The sequence below is a fragment of the Cibotium barometz genome, chromosome 15, assembly GCF_041138505.1.
Source record: "Cibotium barometz isolate CiBa-2024 chromosome 15, ASM4113850v1, whole genome shotgun sequence".
Classification (NCBI taxonomy): domain Eukaryota; kingdom Viridiplantae; phylum Streptophyta; class Polypodiopsida; order Cyatheales; family Cibotiaceae; genus Cibotium; species Cibotium barometz.
The window spans coordinates 38992400-39019137 of NC_141060.1; the positions used below are offsets into that span (position 1 = coordinate 38992400).

The window sequence follows — 26738 nt, forward strand, 5'->3', positions numbered from 1 at the left end:
GCTGCTGGCCCTTGACGTGCGCAGAAACTTCAGAGATCATGGTAACAAATCAAAATCATATGCAAGATGAAGACTAGAGATCATGGTAACAAATCAAAATCATATGCAAGATGAAGACTAGTACCTAACCAAAACCCGCTCACCGAAAATCACACGCTTCTTGTTGTTGTGTTTGGCCACTCTCGTCCCCTTGCTGTGTGTGGCTGTAGAGAAATAGAGAGAAAAAGTTTCCTCTTTCACGTGACTGCATGTGTCGCTAATACAGCGGTCATGTTTGTCATGGCTTTATGGCGATTGTGGCCTGGGCGACTGGTTGTTCCGCGCGTGGTGGTTTCTTTTCTGCATCGCCACCAGTTGATGGTTTGCCTGCCGATTGTTCTTGGCGCCATTGCAGTGGTTGTGTGGTTGCAACGCTGTGAGACGCGGTGCTCTCTCCTTGTCTCAAAAAGCCACGTGGGCATGCTGGTGAGCACGTGCGTGTGCCTGTGTGTAGGATGGTGGTTCGTGGCACTGCAGCTCGCTATGGCGATGTTGGCCCACGATGCTGCGTGCAACGCTGTTGATCTCCTCCTTCCCGTGCAGACAAGTAATGAGAGAGAGAGAGAGAGAGAGTAGTTACTTTCCTCGACGATGACTGCCTGTGTGTGCCGCTTCTTGTTGTGGCGCCGTTGTTGTAACAGCACTGTTGTGATGGTCATGGCTCTTGTCCATGCTACGACTGTTGACCGTGATTGGGTGCTTTGCTGGTGTGCGCTTGCACGGCTATGGCTATTGTGCGATTCCACGACTGATGCAGACAAGGCGAGGGGCTGCTACAAGGGGCCGATGGTGACCCAATTGGCTAGTGCGTAAATCTCTTAGCGTTGATATCCCTACTAGAAGAGAATAGGACAACTCTTCATCCAACCACGGGATATAGACCCTAGCCGGTTAACTATAGCCTTGGCCGTCCACACTAGTCCGGATTCCCCTAAACCGCCTCCCCCCTAGTCCTACCCTTGTCCTTGACTCCAGCCAGAAATGCATCTGCCAAGCTTCCTTAAAGTTCCTCCACGTATCAGCTACCTTCAAGGACTTGCTTCTCAATTCTACTGAGCCTGTTATTAGTACTTCCCTTCTAACCTCCTGCTGACTATCTGTTGTGATTGGGAATTCACCCACTTATCCGCTACAACTGACCAGTTTTGAGTCAGACTTCAACCTTCTAGCGTCCGCTGACACCTCCAATCCCTCAAACACTTCAAAACCCACCAAGACTCAACTCCCTACACTTCTGCAACTCAGCCTGCTGACTGCTCATATAGATGACTGTCCAACCTAACTCAAAATCTCTTCTCTCCAGCCAAGAAAAACTAGATCTACCCATGAATATCCTCTACAGATTCCTACTGAACCTCAACTGGTCCTAACTGACTCCCTTCTGACTTGACACAGTCCTTAGCTAACACCTAGACCACTAGCAATCCCCAACCTATCAGATAGTCCTCTGACTGTTTCTGATTGTCAGCCCAGATCTCACAAGTATCAAACAAAACCAGACCAATGCTTTAACAACATTAGCTGACCTATCCTGACACACAGTTGACTAAGCTGCCTTTGTCAGAACTTGTTGACTTAAACACAAGTTAACTGACATAGATTTGATTCAACACAAGTCAGCTCTTCACTCACAGTTGTTTCTGTTCAAGAAACTCTATCAAAATAACACATAGCTAAAACCAAAGCATAAAATTTCATCAATCCAACACAATCAGACTTCCCTATGTATATATAAAACTGAGCCAATCTCAACACCCCTGAGATTTGGGGATAGAACAAAAAAGAGAGAAGCACCACAAAACCAAGGGACTTCCACATAATTATCCCAACAAAACCCAGTATTCTCAACTCCACAAAGAACCAAAAACAACAACCAAAGCTACAGCTACACTTGGCAGATTTCCACCAACAAATATCATAGAGAATCGTTGAATAAGACTTTGAGCTTATTCAAGTTCCAAGAGAGTTACAACCATAGAGGTCCTAAGGAACCAGCCTCCTAGAAGACCCTCTCACCTTTGCAACCTCTGCTCTTCTGCGCAGACTAAAGTCCACTCAAACAAAACCCATATTGTCTCCTTCTCAAACAAAAAGTCACAACAAAGTTCCACAAAACTGCTTCACCCAAGCGTCTCTTGGCATCTTCACGACTCTCTTCTTTCTAACCCAGCTCTCAAACACAATGCCCATCTTCTCTCCACCGCTTCCCACAACTCTTGTACTTCTCTTCGCAATCTCCCCTTCTCTATTGAATGCAAGTGTTCTTTCTTCTTTCCTTGAGAATGGCACCAATTCCATTCTTCCTTACATTCAAGGAAAAATGGCAATGGTGCCATTCTCAAGGTTGGGGTGACCACGACTAATTCCATTTTGGAAGGTGGCCACGCAGTAGTTATCTTTTCCTAAGGTTTCTAACCATACATCAATGATTTATTTCATTTTCTTGGGGTAGGATAGACACATCTATTTGGCATTTTCTTTGGACACAAAAAATGTATCACCCTCTACCACTCCACTACTTTGGCTTTGTGACTCCTTGTGATAAAAATGTACAAATAGTAGCACTAATATATATGCTATTTTTAGATGCATACATGTGTGCTTTTAGCATCTAAAAGGTTTCCCGTGCATTTTTTCAATTGTATAAGGAATATTTTACAATTATTAATGGATTAAACCATTTAAATTCATTGTACCACCCATTAGTGCGTATAAACATGACCTGATTGCTAGTATGTGGGATGAAAGCCTTTAACTCACATATTTATACATAAAAGGTACATGCATAAGCTCTCCTGATTATGGGGGCAATTTAACAAAGTTAAGGTCAACAAACAAAGAAAATGAAGTACATGGATTTGTATCAATTAGCTCACCTCCACTTTCAGCAACAGAAGTGCTGAAAGTGCATTCCTCCACTTTCACCAATGAAAGTGCTCATCTAAATGAAGGAATGGCACATTTCTATATGATATAAGTTTCAATGGGAGACTTCTGTCACCTCTGTCATAGCTTTATGTATGGTATTTTTCTTTTATTTGTGTTTGTCATGTTGAAAATCACTCTTTGAAATCCTAATTGATACACTACTAAATCCTTCTTTCCATGTTGATAGACAATAATATCAAACCATCTAGCCAACCATATGTACACTTCTAGTATTGTAGCCTCATGGCATATCAAATAGGGATTCTTACTCATTGAGATTTCAACACACGAAGCATTTAGTACCCTTGAAAGATCAACCTGTATATAATCAAAGGACAAAGGTTATGAATCTGGCATTATTTCAAAAGAGTTGTGGAGACACAGAACCATCTTAACCTCATACAAAATCAAAGAAGAAAATAGCAATTGGGCTCTACAACAACAGCGTATCTTCAACCTAAATTCATCATACCACCATAGCAATTCTTTTTTTTTTTTTTTCCGAGAAAAGATCCTTTCATTAGTTATGTAAAAACGCCCGTAGGGCTACAAAAGATCTCTCCTGCTCCTAAGAGAGAGAAGAGCAGTGAATACATCATGGCAGCCCGGGAGACTCTCCCTAGGTGCTGTAAAGTACAAGCATCAGTATAAAGAACTGAGCGGCTAAATCATACAATAGGGGGGGGGAAGAGCCAAACAGGTGGCCTGTAGTGCCAACGGGGGGATCCCGTGTGTAGGGTGTAGAACGGGCCGCAGCGCCAAGTGGCGTGAAAGGCCTGGCGCCGTAAGATCGCCTCATCCGAGTCTCCCCGGATGCGGTCGTACTGTCCTCGCAGGGTGTGGATCAACTCCTGCCAAATCCCCCGAACAGTCTCTGCTGGTGGCTCTAATCTCCCCTCAAAGGCCGTAAAGCACCGGGCCCTCCAGGTGAACCAGATGGTGAGGCTGCTGAGGAGCTCCCATCGTAAATCCCTCTCCTGTGTCCAGCTGGCGGACGAGAAATCCGGTGCCGGAACCAGGCGAGGCTGGCCCCTAATAAATCTGATGGCCTGACTGCCCTGCTCCATCTCATAGCCCATAGCAGGCCCTGACGAAGTCGACCAAGCAGCGGCACCCCACGTAAACATACCCTCTGGAGAGAGGGGGGCCAGAATACGCAGCATCCGCAGCCAAATCTGCTGTGCCTGAGGGCAGTCCCAAAGGCAATGTCTCTGTGTCTCCATAGGGTGGCCGCATCGGACGCAGGCCGCCGGAAGACCGCTGTAAACAAGCCAAGTGCCAACTGCTGAGCCCCTGTGGGCGACCAGCCACTGAAAAGCCGAGATCCTGCGGGCCTGTCGACTAGCCCAGAGCCGAGCCCAGAAATCCTCCAGGAACTCCTGTGAAAGTCCCTGCAATCGCCAATGCCCCGCTGCCGCTGGAGAAACCGTCCTCCTCGCCGTCAAAATATGCCGTCCCAGCCGAACAGTATACTGGAAAAAAGTGATCTCTGTGGCCTCAAGGGATGCATAAGGATCATGCCACTCGTACTCCCCGGGGTCCCACTGTAGCCGGGCCAAGGGGCGCGCTGCATACGCCCATATGCGCCAATCCGGGAGCACATCAGCAGGGTCGGGGTCAATATGCCACTTCCGAGAAGCGGCAGCCACTACCCGAATCCTCTGAAAGGTGCACTCTGCAACCAAAGGCGACTCCACCTCCACTCTCTGGAGTCTGCCCTCATCCTGAATCTCATAATAAAGACATCTGCCATCCTCAGTGCTGGCTCTGACAGCAATCAGGATCTCCAACTGTGTAAAGGCTCCCATCCACCGTGGGGCCACTAGCTCGAGGGGTGTGAACCACTCCTCTGTAAGTGCCTCCTGAATATCATCCCTCATAATCAACCCCCCTCTGAAGTGACTCAGCCTCTCCACCTGGGTCTCCTCTGGTAGACTACAGAAAGCCTGCCAGTCTCCAAAACTACGAGCTGGGCCTGCCGCTAAAGGTCCCCAGGCTAGACGAGGCCGAGAACCAAGCATATGACCCTGCTCCGTACGAACCGCTGGGCTCCAGATGAGCGGCTGCCTGGCCCGCTCCTCAACACAAGAAGGAGGCCGCTGAGAAAGCCCCGGTCTCAGCAGCTCCCAAGCTCTCAGGATACTCAAAGCAAATCTGTCCTCCCATCCTCTACTGAGGCCTGTCCTCCTCATCTCTATGAAGATCCAGCGAATCTCTGGTGCCCAAGTACCCCCTGCAGGGGGCGCCCGAGCCTGCAGTCGCTGCAAGAGGAGCTCTTTCCAAGGCTCAGCGCCTGGAAGCAACCCCCGAACAATAAGCTTCCCCAATAAGACTCTACTCTGATCGACTGGATCTATAATGCCCAAACCGCCCTGAGCCAGCGGAAGTGTAATAACTGCCCATGCAACCTTTGCCCGAGCTGGCTGACCGTCCCGCCTAGACCACAGAAAGTTCCTGATTAGCCTCTGTACCTGGCTGATGCAAGAGCTCGAGAAAATCCAGCAAGACGTAATGTACCACATGGTCGCTAACAGCACCTGATTTGCCACCACCACCCTCCCAGCCAAGGATAGTCGAGCTGTACTCCAATACAGTAGCTTATTCCGAATACTCAGAAGAAGCGGGGCAATCTACTGCTCAGGTGACAAATCGAGGCCAATCTGGCATCCCAAATACCGCACTGCTGTGCCTGGAGGAATCCATCTAAAACCGGGGTCCGGGCTCCATGCCGGAGTGGGAGCACTACTGATCCAAAAGGCCACTGTCTTGCGCCAATTGATCAATGCTCCCGAAGCTGCACTAAAAACCTGGAGCGACTGCTCTGCCCGAATAAGATTGGCCTCATGGCCATGCAAAAATAAGCCCGTGTCGTCTGCAAACTCAGCATCAAGCAAATCCTCCCCCCGGACTGGGAGCTGAAGTCCTCTCAAACCAACCTCCTCTGCCGTCAAATACATACTCATAGCCTCCGCAAAGAAGAGAAAAAGGAAAGGGGCGAGAGGACACCCCTTGACGGACTGATCTGGTCAGCTCAAAACTCGGCCCCCGACCTCCTGCAATCAGCACCTGGCTGCGAGCTGTGGAATACAGAGCTGACACCCCTCTGATCCATCCTGGCTCAAAGCCCAGGCGAAGCATAGTGCCCTCTAAGAATCCCCAATCAACTCTATCATATGCCTTCTCAAAATCGAGAAGCATCACGACCAAGTCCTCGCCAAGAAACCTAGCTCGGGCCGTCGCCTCCCAGAAAGTAAAGATGTTGTCAAGGATACTGCGCTCCTTGACAAATCCTGTCTGAGTAGCATGAATCAACTCCCCCAGGAAGGGCTGGATCCTCAAACTCAAGGCCTTTGCTAAGACCTTGTAGACAGTATTGAGGATCGTAATAGGCCTCCAATGGCGAATGTCATCTGATACTCCCTCCCCCTTGGGGATAAGATAGATCAAGCCCTCTGAAAAGCTCTGCGGCATCACCCCAGTGTCCAAAACATGCTGAAAGCCTCTGCGGAGGCCTGGCCCCAAAAGGTCCCAATAGCGCATAAAAAAGGCCGGCGTCAGTCCGTCCTCCCCTGGGCAACTATGTCGCGGCAGGACCCTCAAGGCCTCGGCAAGCTCAATCTCTGACAGAGGCGCACCTAGAACTGTACGCATATGGTCTGTGACCCTCCTCTGCACATGGGCCCACACAGTCTGTCTGCAAACATCTCAATCCTCAGTGGCTGGCTCCGCTGAAAGCAGGTCACTATAAAAAGCAGTGGCAATGGCTCTGATCTCCCCGAGCTCAGTAGCTATCGATCCATCCGGTCTACCAAGCTGGCGGACTCCTGCTCGCGCATGACGGGGTCCAGTGATCTCAAAAAACTCCCCAGTCACTCTATCACCAAGCTGCGTCCACTGAGAGGCCTGACGACGATAGTAAAACTCATGTCTCTGCTCCTCTACCTCTCTAACCTCCTGACGTGCCTGGCTCAGCTGGGACGCCACCCACTCACATGCAGGCTGCTGCTCCTGAAGGCGCTGTAGCGAAGCAAGGTTGCGTCTAAGCCGTTGCTCCCGCTCGCGAATCTCTCCCAGTCGTGTCAAAGCTGCAGCGTGTAGAAAAGAGCTAAGATCAATGAGTCCCTGGGCACACTGGCCCGCTGCATCCTGGTCAGAGCACTGACTATCATGCCAGATCCTCTCAATGTCCTCAGCGAGACTGGGATCTGCAAGTACCCTCTCTGGGATCCTCAACTGCAAGCTGGGCTCCCGTGTCCCCTCCTCCAATGTCAATATAACTGGCGCATGATCTGAAAATGAGGTGCCAGCGAGAATGCCGACGGAGCCCCCTCGCTCCCCTAACCAATCGCCCACATAAAAGCGATCAATCCGTGATAGATTAGTCCCTCCCTGCCGGCGATCCGACCGAGAGAAACTAAGACTGTCCTGAGACCGGGAGAAAGCCCCATGCTGCCATGCATCAGTGATCCTCAGTGACATGCAAAACCGGTCCCAAGCTGCAAGCTCCGTGCCGTGCACTGTAACATGACTGCCTCCCACCCTATCTGCCGGGTCCTCAAGCATGTTGAAGTCTCCCCCAACACACCAATGTGCGGCCTCTGGCAATGCATCTGTAACCTGAGTCCAGAACTCTGCTCTGGCACTAGCATGATTGGGCGCATAGATGTTGAGCACACCCAATAGCTCATCATGTCTCTACCAGGCACAATGATCCCTCGATCCACAATGGCCTGCCGCCATACATCTGCAATAACCATGCATACTCCTCCCTGTCCACCCAAAGGGACCAAACCCTGCAGACCAAAAAGTGTCCCATCTACCAGGCATCACCGAACCATATCTCCGGATCCTGCTCTCACCCAAGTGGTGCTCCTGCATCATCAAAATGTCAATGCTGCCACCAACCAGGCATCTCTGAAGCTCCTGCCTCAAGCAACCTCGATAGCGTATAAAGTGTGCTCCGCCAAGGCCCTGTACATTCCATGAGATGATCCTCATGGATGCCCTGCTGAGGTGGATGCTGTCTCAGCCGTACGGCGGGCCTTCGCAAGCCGCTTGGATGGAGAGTAGTCCCCATCCGAACGGCTGCGAATCTGCCCACCCGGTGTACTGCAAGAATCCCGGATCAGGCGCCAGTGGCTGTGGCCCATGGCGACTGCCTCCTGCTCTGACAGAGAAACCTCGTGTATACTCACATATCCAGGGTCGCGTGCCAAGTCTGCCACTATGCGCACGACCAAATGCCGAATCCCTGAGGTATCCACACTCTCGGGATCCAAGAAGAAATGAGCCAACTCCCAAAGTCGGCCTATCACATCAGTCACCTCCAGATCGCTCATGTGGTGAGAAAACTCAACTGCTTGAGTCTTCAAAGTGCTGAGAGCGAGCTCTAGAGTCCACTCCCCATCACAAGGTCCACAAAGAGGGAACGAGAAGGCCACCGCCGCTGAGTCTAGTGCCTCCTCCCCGCGGGCCGGAGGTATCACTACATGAACTCGAATGGGTGCTGGCTCATGGGGGCCCTCTGCTCCAAAAAGCCGTGTAAAGGTATAATCAAAGGCCTCCGAGCGCTGTCTAATGCCAAGGCGACTCAGCCGACTGCGGATAGATGAAATCCGTGAGGCCCTAATTGGCATAGGTCTCCTCTGTGATGCTCGAGCGAGGTCAGTGCTCAGCGCTCTCCGCACTGCAGGTGAGCGCCAGGGAACTGCCAGGGTCTCCCGGGAAGGTGAGGCGGGCGGAGGGGGAGGAGGGGGAGGCGAGGGAGGTGGAGAGGGAGCCGCTGCCGAAACCGGAGCGGGGGCGGGAGGAGGCGAAGGTGGAAACGAGTCGGTGGGAGGGGACGGGGGTGGGGGGGGTGAAGGTGAAGGTGAAGAAGAAGGGGGAGCTGGCATCTCCTGGTCCTCGGTCGCTGCAGGGGTCTCCTCCTGAAGGGGAGCAAAGCTGTTCCTCACGGGAACCCAGTGAGGCTGAGACTGTGGCTGCTGCTGCAGCGGTCTCTGGGTGTGCTGCTGTGGCTGTCTCCCTCGGCGGCGCCCCTGTCCAGGCTGCCACCCCGAGGTCTCTGTGGCCTGAGCAGGTGTCCCTGAGGCAGCCTGCCGAGCCGAATCTGTGGGCGGGCCATCAGTAGCCTGCGGCGGTGGTGAGGGTCGAGGTCTCCTGCGAGGGCAGGCCTTGGCCAGATGACCGACCTACCTGCAAATGAAGCACTGGTTCGGGAGCCCCGAGAACTCCACTCTCTGATCTATCCACCCCCCCCCTATCCTAGGTAGCTGAATGACCTTAGGAAGGGAGGAGATGTCAGACACCAACACTCTGACCGAAGGTAGCCCAGCTGCTCTGGCCACCACTGAAGCTGCTGAGGGGCCCGTCTCTAGTACCGAGCCCACCAATGCTCCGAGCCTGGAGAGGAGCGGAAGATACTCCCGGCGGAGACCAGGGAAACAAACTGTAATATGGAAGAGGCGCTCTCCCTGCTCCGCCGCTGCTGGGTCAAATCCATGCTGCCAAGGTCTGAAGAACGCCCGAGCACCCCTGATGTCCAGAGGACTCATGGCAAGGACCTTGGCAACGCTCTGGGCGGCCTCGAACTCGATCTGATAATGGCCCCGGCCCAGGAGCTGTACATCAAGGATCTTGCCCACATCTCCAAGAAGGCGAGCCTGAAGAAGATCCCTGATCTCCCCTCTGCTGGGGCGAGTGCCGACTATACGGCAGATGGTGGAATGAGCCTGGAGGCGTTCCACCTCTGCAGTGAGGCTCGCTTCCTCTTCCGGCGAAAGAGAAAGCCTGATGGGGATGTCCTCGGGGGCGGGCGAGGGGGCTGCGGGTGAGTCCCTCTGAGGCGAGGCGGGAGGAGTCTCCATCAGAGTCTGAAGCTCAGGCGAAGGCGAGGCGAATGCGGAAAACCTGCAAGGAGCGGGCTGCACCCAAAGAGGCGGAAGACCGGATGAAAATGAAGAAAAAACAAAACCCCCTGGGGGTGACCAACAGCACGAAAGAGGAGGGAGAGGGGGAAAACGAAGGAGAAGCCCGGGGGGGGGGGGGGGGGGGGGGGGGGGGCAACAAAGCAAAAGGGAGGGGAGGCGGGGCGCTGGCGCGAATAGGCGGAAAAGGGGGGGGGGCGAAAAGGCGACAAAGGGGAGGGGGGGGGCGAACAGGCGAAGAGTGGGTTGGGGGCGAAAATACAAAAAGGCGGCTAGGCGGGGGGGGGACGAAATGGGGAGGAGGGGGGAGTCGCAGCAGCGAGGCAGGCGGGGAGTGAAGAGGCGAAACGGTGAGGAGAGGAAAGGACGAAATGGCGAGGGGGGGGGAGGCGCACCAGCGAGGAGAGGGGAGCGAAGGCAGGCGGGGGGTGAAGAGGCGAACCGGCGGAGAGGTGGGGGGCGAACAGGCGACAGAGAAAAAGGGGGGGGCGTGCAGGCGCGCAGCGCAGGGTGGAGGCGGGAGGCTTCAGCGAGCTCGTTTCTTTATTTCTGATGAGATCCACCATAGCAATTCTTTTGAAGACAAGGGCACCTTAGGCTTGTTTGTCAAGTGCATAGGCAACAGAGATGCATGCTTGTGAGCCCCATTCCAATCTACACTCAGCAATTCTCTCTTCTTCACAAACATGAAATGAAACAATTCTGCTTATTTTCTCTTGTTCCATAAGGCCTAAATGAATATATATAAAGCTTAGCTGTCCCTTGGTATTGGCAGTAAAATCAATCCCTTGGTATTGGCAGTAAAATTAATCCAACTGTTAATTCTTCCACCAGCTTGGTATGTGTGCATGCCATTGGAACTAGCAAAAATTAATCCTCTGCTCCTTGCACTAGCAAAAGTTCTACCCTCATATTTAGGGATTGAGTATGGCTCTTGCAATACCCTTATGATGACACTTCCATCTTCACTGTAACATCTTACAAACTTTGATCACCTAAGTATCACTTTTGCTTTGGATCTTCCTTCGTCAACACACTGGCACTTGCACCACTGCACGGCCTAGTTGACCGGCCTAGTTGACCTGCGCACCCATGGATAAATCATGCTATCCCTCCAAGATCCTGTATCCATATTCCATCCCTTTGACTGCTCAATGCATGCCCACTTCTTACTCTTACACTCCTTTGAACTACTGAAACATACTTTTCAAACATATGAATTGACCCAAAGCATCAGCACAAAGCTCTTTGATGACCTGTTATTTTTACTGCCAACACAGGATGGCTTGTCTGCAGGAACCCCATATGCTATTTGATACCTATTGTCATGGAATAACAAGTAAGACTTGCATAAGTTATGCAGTGAATGGGGAATGGCCGTCCACCCTATCTTTGTAAGGTGGGAAAAAAAATATAAATTACAGGCAGCATGCATAGGCATATCATTTGGTGCACACATGTGCTTTTCCTCTGTTGGTTAAAGTGTACATGGCACAAGGTATCTGCATTTATACAAAGTGCATGTCAGATTATATAAAACAAGAAAACAGATCAAAATGACTCATCCAACCATCATCAAGCATCAATTCCCTCACACATTTAACAACTTTTACAATGCAAGAATCTTGCATTCCCAAAGGCTACTAAGCATGACTTAACTAAAGATATTGTGCATTAGTTATTTTAAGAGATTTTGAAAGACATCAACATTCCACCTCACAATACACTCCTTGATGCACCCAATCAACCATCTCCTTGATCTACCCAAACATCCACCTCCCAATGTCCACATCTCAAATCGTACCTCTTCCTCCTAGTTCTACACCTAACTTGTCACCTCAAAAATGGTAGAGAAAAAGTTCAGTTAGAGTAATTCATATATATGGCTGTGATGCTTGCTTGTCTTTGCTAAGCTCTTCACCAAGCCATCTGTCACTTGGACAGCCAACACAATCATGAGGTTCTCCATGCAAAAACATGACTCAGAAAGGTGACTTACAAAGGTAATCTGATTTTGAGATTCATAAATAAGCCCCAACACTGTTGTCATGCATCTTTGGCTCACTTGCAGAGGAACACTTTCCAGCTCACTTTTAGTGGTCCAAATGAATGGAACCTTACATTGTCTGAGATGCAAGATAGGGCTATATAGGCATCCGCAGTCACAAAGAGTATACAGCATCCACCCAGCTATGCATGACTGAAAGACAGAGATGGAGAAGTACTGTATTTTTAGAAGCAATGTATATTATGAGATCCAAGGTAGACATCGTTACTTGGGAGTGTCTATCACACTTCATTTCGTACCTTGATCAGAGATGCTTGGGCTCCTTCCCCTTCCAGGTGAAGTGGCTCTGAGAGAGACTGACAGCTTCCAGGGATGCCACTCATCACCTCCATTTGGATTACAAAGCATAACAGTAAGCTAAGACATCATGTTTGGTCAACAAACTAGATCAGGCACTCATTAGAGACTTTTTTCAGAGTAGCTTCAAGGCAACTTGCTGGATTAAAGATAGGTGTGCAATTTGGGTCAAGACCTCGCATACCTAAAACCAACTGTCCACCTACAATCAGGGAGAGAAAGCTGGTCATGAACCTGCACTAACATGCTACCCATGGCAAATCAACAACATATTCTTTGATCTCCTTACTCATGCACACACTCTAGGTCTTTAATAATACCATGTGCACCCGTTTTTAACTGTATCCTTGACACAGTTGATTCTCGCTAGTATGTGGTATGTGGTTGTCAAATTTCTTTCTTCTTGTCACATGCCATTTGTTTTTAACTGTATCCTTGACACAGTTGATTCTCGCTAGTATGTGTGGTGGTATGTGGTTGTCAAATTTCTTTCTTATTGTCACATGCCATTTGTTAAAATTACAGCAATGTGATGAGCTATGGTGGATCAAATGCTAGAATCAACATCATTAACAAAGTGATTAGACGATAATTAAGATGTGATTAGTGAGTAATTAACTAATAGCTTAATGTAGGCATGGATAATCAAAAACCAACAAGTTCTCATTAGGCCAATGCCTCAATTTATAGAGTTTACATCCAAACATCTAATCCCACTAATTTCTCCTTGATTCACTCCATCTCTTTTGCTTGATTCTCTCCACCTCTCCCAGAATATCTCCACACTTCCTAAATCTTCTCATGCTACCCTTTATTCTTTCCCAGTAGATTCTTGTCACCTTTTCACAGGTTCTCTCACATTTACAGATTCTCTTTTACAGCCTCTAGCCAAGGGCTTGTTCCCGCACACACCCTATTCACTTGTATATTTCAACACCTCCCCTCAAGTGAATACTCCTAGCACACCTCGACCCTATACCAAGTTTCCCTCTTACTTGATAGTCTGCGACCAGTGCCTCAAGTCCCTAAACTCATAGTCCTTGACACTCTCTCTCTCTATGTGTCCAAGGCTACTACAAGTGCCCGTGACCTTGACTAAAGTGCTTACACATACATCTACCACATGGCCTACATCATCGGTGACTCAGAGGTGGTTTTACTCTGTTGGGGCAGGTTACATTGGGTTGTGGGGTTTCTCTCTCTCTCTCTCTCTCTCTCTCTCTCTCTCTCTCTCTCTCTCAGAAAAGATGATCCGACTCCTCTTCCTTACGAGCCTCCATGAAGTTTGCCGATGTCGTTCCTTCTCCACTGGGTTTGTTGTAGCAGTCTCTTGCCATGTGTCCTAGCTTTCCACAGTTGTGGCAAGTGAAGGTCCTTCCTCCTACTCTACCTCTTCCTCGTCCTCATCCTCGAGAGAATCTTCCTCGGGTGAAGAATGCTTTTTCTTCTCCTGCTGTTGAGTCGAGCCATTTTTTCTCTTTGCCTCTGCTCTCTTGCTCTAGTAGAGCTCCTTCTATCTCGTGTAGCTTCAATTCAGGTACATTCTTTAGTGTTGCTACAATATTTTCATATTCACCTTTGTCCACACTCTTCAGCAGCACTGCTAGTGCCTCATCATCTTCTACCTTTTTGCCAATAGCTGCCAGTTGTTGCTTAATGCTTTTATATCTGTTCAAGTGTGTGATTAAAGGTTCACTTTCCTTCATATCCAATTTGTAGAATTGCATTAATAGATTTATCTTTGAATTTTTAGCTTGTGTGTCAAATGATTTATTGAGTTCATCCCATGCATATTTTGCCCATTGTATCCCTGTGATGTGATAAATGATTTCATCATTTAAACTGAGTGCAATAAGTCCCAATGCTTTTTCATTCCTGCTCTTCCACTCATTTTCCCCTCTCACCTCTCTGCCATGTGTAAAACTGCTCCCCATTGAATTTGGCTATTTCTTGTGCTGTACTCATGATGATGTGAAGGGAGTCTTACCTCTTGATCCAATTTCAAGATTCAAGGGCAATGTCTACCCTTTTACAACTCAATCTGGTGTTTAGGAGATGATTACAACAGATTTATCAGCATAAAATCACCAGAAATTACATTAAATCAAGGGTAACCAATTTGTACGGAATGGTTGGAGTATCAAACCATCTCCGAATTGCAATCTGAAGTTATAGGGATCTGTATCAGATACCTAATGGTTAATTTGAACCCTCAATTGTACCAAAATACAGTGATTAACACTGATTAATCACTAATTAGTAAATTAATCCTCTGTTTTGTGTATAGAAAACAGAGTATGCGGGGAGCCCAGATCTGAGGCCTTGGAGTTCAAATGAGCTCAAATCCTTTCAAGGCCATCAATAACAATTAGTTTAGTAGAGGATTAAGCCAAGAAACACAAGATTTGACCAAACATTGAATGCTTAATCTCTGTTTTACCAAAGTCACCTGCAGATTTGATGAAGAGCTTGGATCTCACTGTAGACTTGATCAAATCAAATTCTCACTTCACCAGCTTGTAGAGCATGCTTGAAAACTCCTGGGGCTAAGAGAAATTAGACCCATTGCAACTGGAGCAGCCAAGATCTTCATTTTCTTCAGAAAAACAAGTGCTAGAAAAAAACGTGATTTCTCCTGATTGCGCCGGCGGTTTGCTGCGCTGATTCGATGGGCTAGAGCACCAATGAAGTAGCTATGTTGGACTAGAAGGGTTTGGGCTAATTTGATGTATGTAAGGAGATAGAGCTCCTCCACCGGCTAGGGGTACAAAGGGTTTGTTGAAAAAGAGGAAAAAATATTAATTATCTACTAATCCTAATTAGCTTGGTGATTAGCAAGATAATGGGCTCACAAATTGATGGATTCTAGACGAGGCTTTGATACCATGTTAAAATTATAGCAATGTGATGAGCTATGGTGGATCAAATGCTAGAATCAACATCATTAACAAAGTAATTAGACGATAATTAACTAAGTGATGAGCTAGGCTTTGATACCATGTTATAATTATAGGAATGTGATGAGCTATGGTGGATCAAATGCTAGAATCAACATCATTAACAAAGTGATTAGTGAGTAATTAACTAATAGCTTAATGTAGGCATGGATAATCAAAAACCAACAAGTTCTCATTAGGCCAATGCCTCAATTTATAGAGTTTACATCCAAGCATCTAATCCCACTAATTTTCACTTGATCCTAATAATTACAGGACAATCATGATTGGCCACACATTGACCAAACTCTATGAATCAATGCGAGAGGCAGAGCTCAGTTCATTTGCAGAGAGATAGGGATGCAAAGCCTCGGGACAAGCAGGCTTTCGGAGGAGCTACTCTACCCATGACCACATCTTCACCCTCCGTGCCATCATCAAGGATGGGTAGAGCACGGCATGCTACTTTGTGGAATTCTGCAAAGCTTTTGATGATGTATCCTGAGCCCGCCTCCTACAACATCTATAGGAGATAGGAGTCCCATCTGACATGGTTTGGAGCATCATCGCCCTCAATGAGTCCATCAACGGACAAGTGAGAGCCCCAGGAGTACATCGTAGGAGATTTCCAGCACTATTGGTGTGAAATAGGACTGCCCTCTATCATCCACTCTTTTTGGCCTCTACATTGATGAGATATCGAGCTTCACTGGTGAATTAGGTGGGGCTGGTCCTACACTGGTAGGCATATTAATCCCCTTGCTACTTTATGTAGATGACATCGTCCGCCTTTCGGACTCAACTGAGGGTTTCAGAGACAGGATGCGTTACGGGATTTCTGCACTCAACTGGGCCTCTCTGTTAACCTTGGTAAAACCAAGGTAATGGTCTTCAATACCTCCCGCCCCTTCACATCCAGATTGAGCTTCACATATAGAGGGGATTCTGTGGAGATTGTGTAACATGCAATGGAAGTCTTCATATTGGAGGATCCTGTCACACATGCTCACACCGTCTTCTGTATCATCCTGAGTTTCGCGAGTTTAGCAATCCACTTTAATACTTCAATCTTATGAGAGATATGAGAGAGAGAGAGATGAGAACTGTACACCGTATGGGGTCCCGAATTACCCACTAAAGGGCCCCCTATCCCGTTACCGAGATAGTATTTGCTTTATTATCTTTAAAGAGACTGATGGTGTGAATGACGATAAGCCAAACGCAAGACCTCTGAAGACCAAGTGTTGGGATGAACTGTGCATTGCTGTAAGAAGCACCAAAGATGTCCAATCTCGAGCCTATGCACTCTTCCCAATGGTATGAGGGAGGGATGCAAAGCTAGGGCTAAGAGAGGGGCTGTTTGGGACTGTTCTAGACTGTATATGAATGCTATACATGAGAATGAATGCTGTGTTTTACCTTTACCAAGTGGCTAGAGCAAAACGATGAATGGATGAATGCTAAAAACTGTATGGATGCAGAAAACGCAAGGCTGAATGCTGAACTGATGCGTTTTACTGATGTAGATGGCTGAATGCTCCAGATGGTTTTGTGATCAGACCCAGTTATATGGATGTACACTTGTCTCATGCAGTACGATGTGCTATTGGATGTACACTTGTCTCATTATATATGCCATTGTACTGCATACTATGAGATACGTGGTCGTTTCCACTGTTTATTCAGAGAGGGTTTTGGACCACTTTCCAGAGTCATGGGGTACCAGGACCAGAGGTGTTTGGGATTGTTCTTGCTTGTGCTGCGGAGATATAGAGATAGCCTGCTTAGGCGCACAGAGAGCCAGACTCAGAGGCACATTACAGACTTCTTTAGTCCAGCCATCACTGCGCCAGATGGACCACAGCAGCAGCAGGACATGGATACCGCCCACACCAGCGGTACACTGATCGATCGTGCGATTGAGCTTGGGTGGTCCAGACGCCCACGACTACGGAGGAGGGCATCCCAGCATAGACGGAGGTTGCAGCGGCGGATTCGGATTATTCTTGCGAGACATGCGGGACACCCAGTCAGGGTGCTGACCACAGAGGATATTGAGGAGATCCGCCAGCGTCCGATGCGGCACATATTATGAGATGGAGGCACCTCCATAGTGTACCCCCCCGTCCCACATGATATTGTATCCCCTCACTGTACTCCACTCACCTCCATAGCGTACCCCCCCCTCACTATATTCACACCCTATAAGGGTTTCTGTTTACCTTCCAGTTCCAGTTTCATTTTCTAGGTGCCAGTAGTATCATCTTTATTTTTCATTTTCTGGTTTTTTATCCAGACATTGTATCAGATCCACCATGATGTAACTTTTTGGTCTCATAGGTCATTATGGCCTTTTGAAGACGTTAATATAACATTTCATTTCATTTCATTTCTCTCTCTCTCTCTCTCTCTCTCTCTCTCTCGTGGGCTGATGCTCTCTCATGTTCCACCTTCCTAGAATTCCATGATGAGATTCCATGGATAGTTTTGTCTCACCCTAGTCAGATAGCTTTGTTTTGTTTCTATTTAAGTTTTTGTTCCATGATGAGATATGCTATGGACATTACTGTATCACTTTTGTCTCGTAGGTCCTTCTGGCCTTTTGAAGACGTTAATATGACATTTCATTCCATTTCTCTCTCTCTCTCTCTCTCTCTCTCTCTCTCTCTCTCTCTCTCTCTCTCTCTCTCTCTCTCGTAATAGAAGATATATTACCAAAATTACTTTATAAATGGCCACATGGCCGCCATGTGATGTACTAGCTTTCCCTCACTAATTACTCCGAACCACAGGTGTAGCTTGGAGTACCCTCATCCAATATATAGCCGTGTCATTCTCCACCAAATGAGCTGACCACGAGGCAAAGACTTGCCACAATAGTAGTCCTTTTATACGACCTATGTGAGTTGTAATACCAACTTTTGCATCAAGTATGAAGGCATTCCTAGTTAACCACATATGCCACAAACCTGTCCACCAGAAAAAATGAAAGAAAACTGAATGTTTTGGGTTATCTGGCCCATTCGGAATCTTGCCAAAAATCCAGTCTTTAACCTTTACGAGCCCATCTGTCAACGGAGTCCATATGCGAGAAAGGAAATCCCACACCTTCTTTGCCACCCGACATGAAATGAAAAGATGTGGGCATGTTTCCAAGCATGTAGTACAAAACACACAATTACCAGAAGAGATCTGCCGCTTTCGCAATTGGTCCCCCAATAGGGAGCCTCTAATTAGCATGCACCATAGGAACACCTTCCCTTGATATGGAATCTTAGACCACCAGCCCTGTAAGATTACTTCCTTTCACCAGGCCTTACTGTTCCTGATGTTCCATACCCTATTAGCCTTCCCAGTGATCCAGCACTTATCTTCCACCATCATATGGTACACTTGATTTGTTGTACGCTAGACAATGTCCTGAGGCTTTCTAAATGCCCAATCTAACCAAGGTTGCTGATCCTCCAACTGAGGAATATCACCAAACAGTATAAGTGCTACCCTCACCTTCTCCCATGACTGTACATATCCACGTGGAACCCGAAAATATTGACGGATTTTCCGAAAAGACAATAAGTGGCCTCTACGTGGCAACAAAGCATCCATAATTCTTACAAGTCCCAATCGAGTCATTCTATTGAACTTTGGCCGCTCAACAAGTTTGTCAGGCCACTCCAGAAGTCGTGAAGTAGCCAACACCTCACCTGCCATAGAATTCAATTGCAACCGCTGATTTGAAGGCTTCTATTTAGTGTGTGCCAACACCTCCTTCCATGAGATCATCAAATAAGAAAGGAGAGGTGAAGCCACCACTTGAACCTGTTGGGAACTATTCACTACATCCCACCATATATAATCAATCCTGGTATTACCATGCACAAGTGCGACCTCCTCTATGAGGGCCTTAGCCATTACCACCCATGGCTCTTGAGATACACACATATCTTGCAATAAAGGCCATCTCCTAGCGACCATATGTAATCTGACACCTAATAGGACTGCCCCTCCACTCCTCTTCGGAGTAGTAACATGTTCCCAAGAAATCCACGTCCGCCGTGGCTTATTTCCTGCTCTTTTTCATAGCATAAATGAATTGGTTGTTGTATCTAATGCAAAGCTTTGGCCGTCCATGGCAATAAAGGCAAGAAAAAAGATATCATGCTAATCATAATGGACTATGCCACTTTGACCCGAACATGCATAGGCCAACCCTGAGATTTCCAATACACAAACTTATCAGTTATCCTTGCAAAAATCCATGCTAACAAAGCCTGTGAATCAACATCAACTCCAATCGAATAACCCAAGTGGCGTGTGATGCATCCCCTTTGTATAACCTGTCCATTCCATCCCAAACCAAGCAAATCACTCTACGTACAGCTTATTAGAGCAGATTTTTGCATATTAATGCATTAACCTTGAAGCAAGACAAAAAGTATCCCAAACAGCCATAGCCTTTTGAACATTATCTCTTTGAGCGTTAAGGAACATGAAAGAATCATCAGCCAATGCCTAGCCGACCATCTGCTCTCCGCTTGGAAGTGTAAGCCCTACAACTTCACCGTCCTCCGCTAGTTTATATAATCGAGATAAGATTGGATGTGTAACAATTGCAAACAAGAGAGGGCTAAGTGGACATCCCTGCCTGACCGATCTCGTCAAATAAATGGACTCAGTCACCCCACTATTAATCATAAGCCTAGCCACTGCATGTTGGCTAATAGTATAAATCAAAGAAGACATGCAAGGGCCAAATCCCATAGCTTGCATAAGATGTGAAAGAAAAGACCAACTAACGTGATCATAAGCCTTTTCAATATCGAGATGAATCACAACCACCTCTTGCCTCGAAGCCCTTGCATAATCAATTTCAATTTGTACATTCAGTATATTATGCAAAATATTCCAACCTTTAATAAATCCATATTGCCTTGGATGAATCAAAGTAGGAAGAAACACTGCAACCTGTTGGCCAAGACTTTGCAAATATCTTATACATGGCCCCCATCAATGTGATTGGTCTCCATTGACGTAGATTGATTGGGGATGGAACTTTAGGCAGTAAACGTACAAGCTAAATCTTCCAACTCGCAAGCATGATACCTGTATTCCAGACCTCCTAAAAAATAGAAGTGAGAGGGGCCTTCAACTCATCAACATACGTCGTGAAAAGCTCATTGGGGAGCCCATCCCATCCTAGACTTTTCACTTTAGGCAAATGCTTCAACACAGCTTCCACCTCATCCTGAGAAATATTTCTTTTCAATTCATTTGCAAAAACATATGATACCTGGTGACGAACCAAGTGAAACAAAGACTCTCTAGCTGCAATGACATCAGGAGATATGACCTCTTGCGGACCCAACAAATGGCGTTAAAAGTCCATACACACATCTAGAACACAAGCAGGATCAGTAATCAATACTCCTTGCCTATCTTGCGTCCTGACAATATTCTCACATGCATGCTTGTGCCGCAAACGAGCAAAGAACGTATGTGACTGACAATTAGAATCCATTAGGACATCCATTTGAGCCATAAGCTTATATCTCACATATTGATTCTCATGCAATGTTGCAACCTGATAGGACAACCATTCAATAGCTATCTCAATGTCAGGGCAAGAATCGTCCTCTTGAACAACCTGGTTCAAATCAACCAATAACGATTCTAGGTTCCGCAACTTCTCCCTAAAATATGATGCATTATGAATCCCATACTGGCAGGCAAGCTTTTGAATATTAAACATACAACACTCCCAAGCTAATACCCCAACAGAGATTACATAGCCTCAAAAGCGTTGTAACACCTGCAACATAAACTGATGGAAAACAGTATGCTCCAAGAAAGTCTGGTTAACCTTAAGAGGAGCCTTTCCCAATAATGGCCCATAAGCATCACAGAATGGCTATGCATCTCCAATACCAAAGGGAAATCATCTAACAAAATATGATTATATTCCACCTGCACGGGTAATATCTCTGGCAGAAACAAATCATGCTGGCAAATATACATTCGGTCTAGACGAGCTCTTGTACCCACGTACTGTTGAGAGACATATGTAAATCCTCTCTCATGCGGGTGTAGCCATGACCACAGATCTTGCTTCAAAACTTTATTAGCAAACACATTACAACTGAGTCTCTCTGGCCCATCCATAATAGAATGAGATGTAGAATCATGCTCCGGCAATTCACATACATCTGCGATTGCACACCTCTTTGGTAGGATTAAGAGAGATGCTATCATTTCTTTTGGTTCTATCATTTGGTTGACACAGTCTAGGCCTCAGCTGAGGTTCGAGGGGACTGACAGGAGCTTGGCCATTATCATTAGGCAAGGAGTTGCTCGACAATGTTGTCTTCAGGATTTGCCACTTTCACACTTTGTCCCTCCGGCACAAAGGTTAGACAGCTCTTGGGAGATTATTGCTAGCATTTCAGGCTCGAATATCTGGAAGGCTAGATGCACTGAGGCCATTGAGGGTACTCCCGTTCTTGTTTCTCAGTGTCTTTGCAGGATTTGGAGTGATATTATTCACACCATTATGGCTACCTGGGCCAGAATCCAGGGATCTCTGAGGACTGCAGAGAGGAAGCATGGCCAGTTTATGAGAGAGTGGGACATTGGTATCTTTTTCACATCCTCTCATTCGGGACCCTATTGGCAGCACAGAGCTCCTGATTGGTTGAGATCTCCACCTTGCTTGGTGTGAAATCTCCATTTTGTAAAAAAAAATCATACTTTATAGAAGTCTCCTTTCTGGAAAAAAAAAATTCGCCCAACACAGCCAGGCTTAGCGTTGCACAAACACAATAAATCCTCCCATAACTGACGATGTTGTGCAACACCATTAGGCGCATACAGCCCCACAAGTCATAATGTTTCATTCATAAACTCCACCTCCACAACAATGAACCGCTCCCAGACATCCTGCATAACCAATGATGGCTTAAATTGAGATTTCACTGCAATCATGACCCCTGATTGTGTAGTGTGGTGCCCACATTAAAACACACGAAATTCCTTGTAATCATATACTTGTCCAACCATGGAATGTTGTTTATGCTCCACAGCACAAAACATATTCCATTGACCTTGAAACACAATACGCCACATGCAATAATTCTTGGACGGTGAACACACACCTTTTGACATTCCAAAGAGCAATCTTCATAATCCATCAAAACAGAAAGCCAATCAATGAGAGGTACCACCATCGGCTCTCTTTCCTTAAAATATTGCACCACGATCTTCAATGCCTTCTCTCTCCATCTGTTCCCATACTCTTCGCAACAAAACATCCACCCGTTCCTTCTCACCTAAAGTACGGGCATCACTAGGTGATGTATCCTATCGCCACTTGACATCCGGACACTTCTTGTCCCAGGTTGAGACCATAGCCCCTTTTTTATCAAATAGAAGAGGAAAATTTACCTGATTTTCTTTCGTAACTCGAGGTCTCAAATTATACCAAGAGTGTGATACCCTGCCTTGGTTATCTTTCTCTTGAGTCCATCTTGTGGTACCAGGACGAAATGATGAAGAGGCACCATGAGCAGCACCCACATTTTGATTACTACTAGAAGCAGCTATCTAGCAAGCGACTCTCTTCGCCACCACAAGACAAGGTCTATCTTCTGTATCTGCCAAAACTTGTTTACCTTTATCTGCCAAAACTTGGTTACCTTTATCCACCACTTGCTCACTTTGTTTTGCCACTTGTTTGCTCTTCTCTATATTCAAACTAGATGGCAAAACTGGAACTAATGTATCCTTATGAGTCGGACCCTAGGACACATTCAGTTATGGCTGAGCATTTACCTCCTCTGGACACTCTGAAATGAAGTGACCCATCTCCCCACAACGGAAGCAATGGCTGCAAACGATCCCCACTTTAATTCGAAATACAAAGGTCAAATCCATCCACGCATAACCTCAATTGTCGAGATCGGTGCTTCCCAGTATCCCACAGCATGCAAAACCTATTTTTATTCTTGGACGATATTCTGGGCTCCACCAACATAAAGTATACGAACCAAGGAAACAAGGAAAATGGGCAGTCTACCGTAGAGGTAGAGCTGTTATTGCAGATTTCAGGACAACCAAACATGGTAGTAATGAAGAGTAGCTGCTAGAGAAATCCTTCATGTTATCTAGGATTCTCCTACGGTCAAGTAGGGAATTTGAACTATTTTTAGTTTTATCTCTATTTTCATTTTGTTGCCCCCGAAGTGGAATGTAATCACATGGATGTATCTGATTAGTCCTATAGGTCAGATGTGGCCTCTAAAGGACGTTAATATAGTTTTCTTTCTTTCTTTCTTTCTCTCTCCCTCCCTCCCTCCCTCCCGCACACGCTCAACTCTCTCTCTCTCTCTCCCTCCCTCCCTCCCTCCCTCTCGCTGCCCTGCTGACTGTTCGCCGATTCCGCCTCGCTGATTCGTTCGCCGCCGCCCGCTATGCTAGCCCGCCTTCCTCTCCGGTAGGCCCTGTGATTCCGCCTCTCTGATTCGCTTCACTGCTCGCCGCCGGCTCGCTATGCTGGCCCGCCTCCCGTGCCTCCATTTTCCCACTCACCCTTGCTCAGGCCCCCAAGGCAGCAACATAACTCTCTCTCTCTCTCTCTCTCTCTCTCTCTCTCTCTCTCTCTCTCTCTCTCTCTCCCTGCTTGTGGGAAGGATTGCTGAGTAATCTGGAGGAATGGCCCCGAGTCTCCAAGAGAAACTCGAGGCCCTCGAGACGGAAATGAAGGCACTAATCATGGAGAACAAGAAGACATCCGATTCCAACCTCAATGAGGTGGAGAACAAACTACACCGGCACATCATGGCTCTCGAAGCACGGGTCACGGACCTTGAACAAGAGAACACGGCATTCAAGGAGGAGGTGAGTGCATTGAAAGTGGAACTCATAGCCATCAAGAATACTAAGAAGGAAGAAGGGAAGATCAATGACAACACTCTCACGGCCATCAAAGAAGAGATCTCCAAGGAGATCACAAAGGACATGGAGGAAAAACTCGAAGCCAAGCAGTCAGGATGGGTTGAGGTGGTGAAGAAGAACATCTGTAAAGAAGTGAGGGAGGAGACTCAAAGAGAAGAACACCAAATCATTCACACCACCATTGAGGAGGAGAAGATGAGGCATGCCCGCCGCCTCAACATTCGAGTCACAGGTATAGCCGAGACACCCGACTCCACTCCCGAGAAAGATGGACAGTTTCTATGCATGAAGCTCGGCTACAGGGAAGAGGACCCTCTCCCCTTCACCAAAGCATGGAGAGCCGGGAAAGACTCAACATGCAAGCGAGCCCTCATCCTACAGTTTGCAGGAAAGACGGAGAGGGTCACCTTCATGAGGAAGAGGGTCATACTACGAGGTTTAGAGGGAGCTCCTATTTTCTTGGATGATGATCTCACGAGGATGCAGCTTGAGCATAGGAGAGCTTGCATGCCACGAGTCTTGCACGCGAGGAGAGAAGGCAAGAAGGCCTTCTATCAAGATGGTCGGGTCATCATTGATGGCCGGCCCATGGATTAGCGGTTTGGGGCCTATGGGACACAGACCAGGCCACTGACAGAGATACACATGGCAGTATGGAACTATAATGGTTCACTATGGGTGCAGCCTGGAGGACTGGAGGATGTTATGGTGGGGAGAGATCATACTTCTCACAGAGACACATCAGAGCCCAGAGAGAGGGCTACCTCGAGTAGAGGGATTCCAGTGGGAGTCAGCATACAAGAGGACCACACGCCAGGGTACCTCGAGAGGGTCGGGGGAAGTAGCAGTTCTATTCAAACGAGAGCTATAGGGGAGACTGAGAGTGGTAGCACAGGATCCAGAGGCCAGATACATGTGGATCAGCTTACAGCTCTCACAGGATAGGGTTATATACATAGCCCTATGTTACTTTCCTCCATCAGGATCCTCCTATGTCATTACAAAGGACATGCCACAGGAGGAGGAGACAGGAGCCTCGCCATACACTTGTCTGCCAGAGGAGATTATGCATTATTCTACACTAGGGGAAGTATTTCTTACGGGCGACTTCAATGCCCACACACAGAGTAGACACTGTGAGGTGTATGACTATGATGACATGGAGATCCTCCACCCTGTGGATCCAGAGGAGATAGGGGCTAGTCGGGCATCACAAGACACTGGACCAGACAGAGGACATTAAGGGACCACTTACTAGAGTTGGGAGCCAGGCATCATCTCGTTATTTATAACGGGATGCTACAGTGGCCGGGATCAGGAGGGCTGACATGCTTCCCACATGGGGGTCATACACGGACCGGAGGCACGGTGGTAGACTACATTATGGGGTCTTTGGAGGCATCACAGCTTGTCACCTCATTCTCCATTCCACCTCGTCCTATTGGGGCAGATCATACATACTTGGCATTTTCACTAGCCGGATCACCAGTATCACCAGCCCCCCACATACCGACGCCACACACTACCATCTACTTCACACATGACATGGCAGACATATACACTAGCAGAGTAGAGGATGGGCTCCTACTCATGGATCCCCTGGCACCTATGCATACCATTACAGCCCAGCTGGCATCACTCCTACACACGGCTGCATTACAGAGCTTCCACATCGTGTCCACTCAGGAGAGCCTGCGAGATCTGGGACTATGCCCCAGAACAGATGGTAATGATGACGAGTGCAGAGCCCTATACTCACGGCTCCGCATACAGAGAGCCTTGGGAGCCATCACAGAGCAGGAGTCGAGAAGAGAGATGAGGAGACTTACTCGCCGCAAAAGGCCGGCCTTCGTAGAGATACAGGAGCTAGAGATCTTTCATTTCTTCATGAGTAGAGATAGCCCTATCTCATGGTGGCACTTCAGAGAGCCCCGGACACCGACACCTATTGCAGACCCACAGACATGGCACACATATGCAGAGGGCCTATACCACGCCCCACAGCAGCCACCTATACCTCAGCCACCCACAGGAGCCTCGACCTACCACAGCTAGCTTCTTTACCCACTCGATGATAAAGGAAGCTATCCGCCACCTACAGCATGGACGGGCCGCCGACCATATGGGCCTGCAAGGTGAGCATCTCATATATGCAGTGGATTCTTTGGCTCCTTTTCTTGCACACCTGTTTAACAAGGCACTAGCAGAGGGTTTGCCTGCGGAGTGGACGATGCACACCATTGTGCCGATTCACAAAACAGGGGATATGCTCGATCCGAGCAACTACAAGACGGTTATGGTTGGCCACGTGTTGGCCAAACTCTATGGTGCAGTGTTGGAGCAAGAGCTTAGCTTATATGCTGAGCCAGCAAGTTTATGCTCAAGGGCAAGCAGGCTTCAGGAGAGCTTTCTCTACCACTGACCATGTATTCACTTTGAGATGTATGATTGATCAGGCCAGAGTGAGGAAGAGAAAGCTCTATTGCTGCTTTGTGGATTTCCGCAAGGCATTTGACACAGTACCTCGAGAGAGGCTCTTTCAGCGCCTGCAGTCTCTTGGCATACCAGCAGATATGACATGGGGCATCTATGCATTAT

The 26738-nt window shown here is 47.6% G+C and overlaps 1 protein-coding gene across 15 annotated transcripts in view; it reads right to left on the bottom strand.

The window, feature by feature from the left end:
- Positions 1 to 2834: 2834 nt before the first annotated feature.
- The window catches only part of LOC147631281 (synaptotagmin-5-like), a 110977-nt gene continuing 87073 nt past the window's right edge, over positions 2835 to 26738 (bottom strand). For 7 of the 15 annotated variants that reach the window (XM_086809639.1, XM_086809643.1, XM_086809642.1 and 4 more), the window contains 3 exons: positions 12201 to 12460; positions 11893 to 12093; positions 10592 to 11395 (listed from right to left, as the gene is read on the bottom strand). The gene's annotated coding sequence lies outside the window, so the exon portion shown is untranslated. Of the gene's footprint in view, positions 3286 to 10591; positions 11396 to 11892; positions 12094 to 12200; positions 12461 to 26738 lie in introns of those variants that run through there. The other 8 variants (XM_086809640.1, XM_086809644.1, XM_086809637.1 and 5 more) reach the window with 5 other exon arrangements.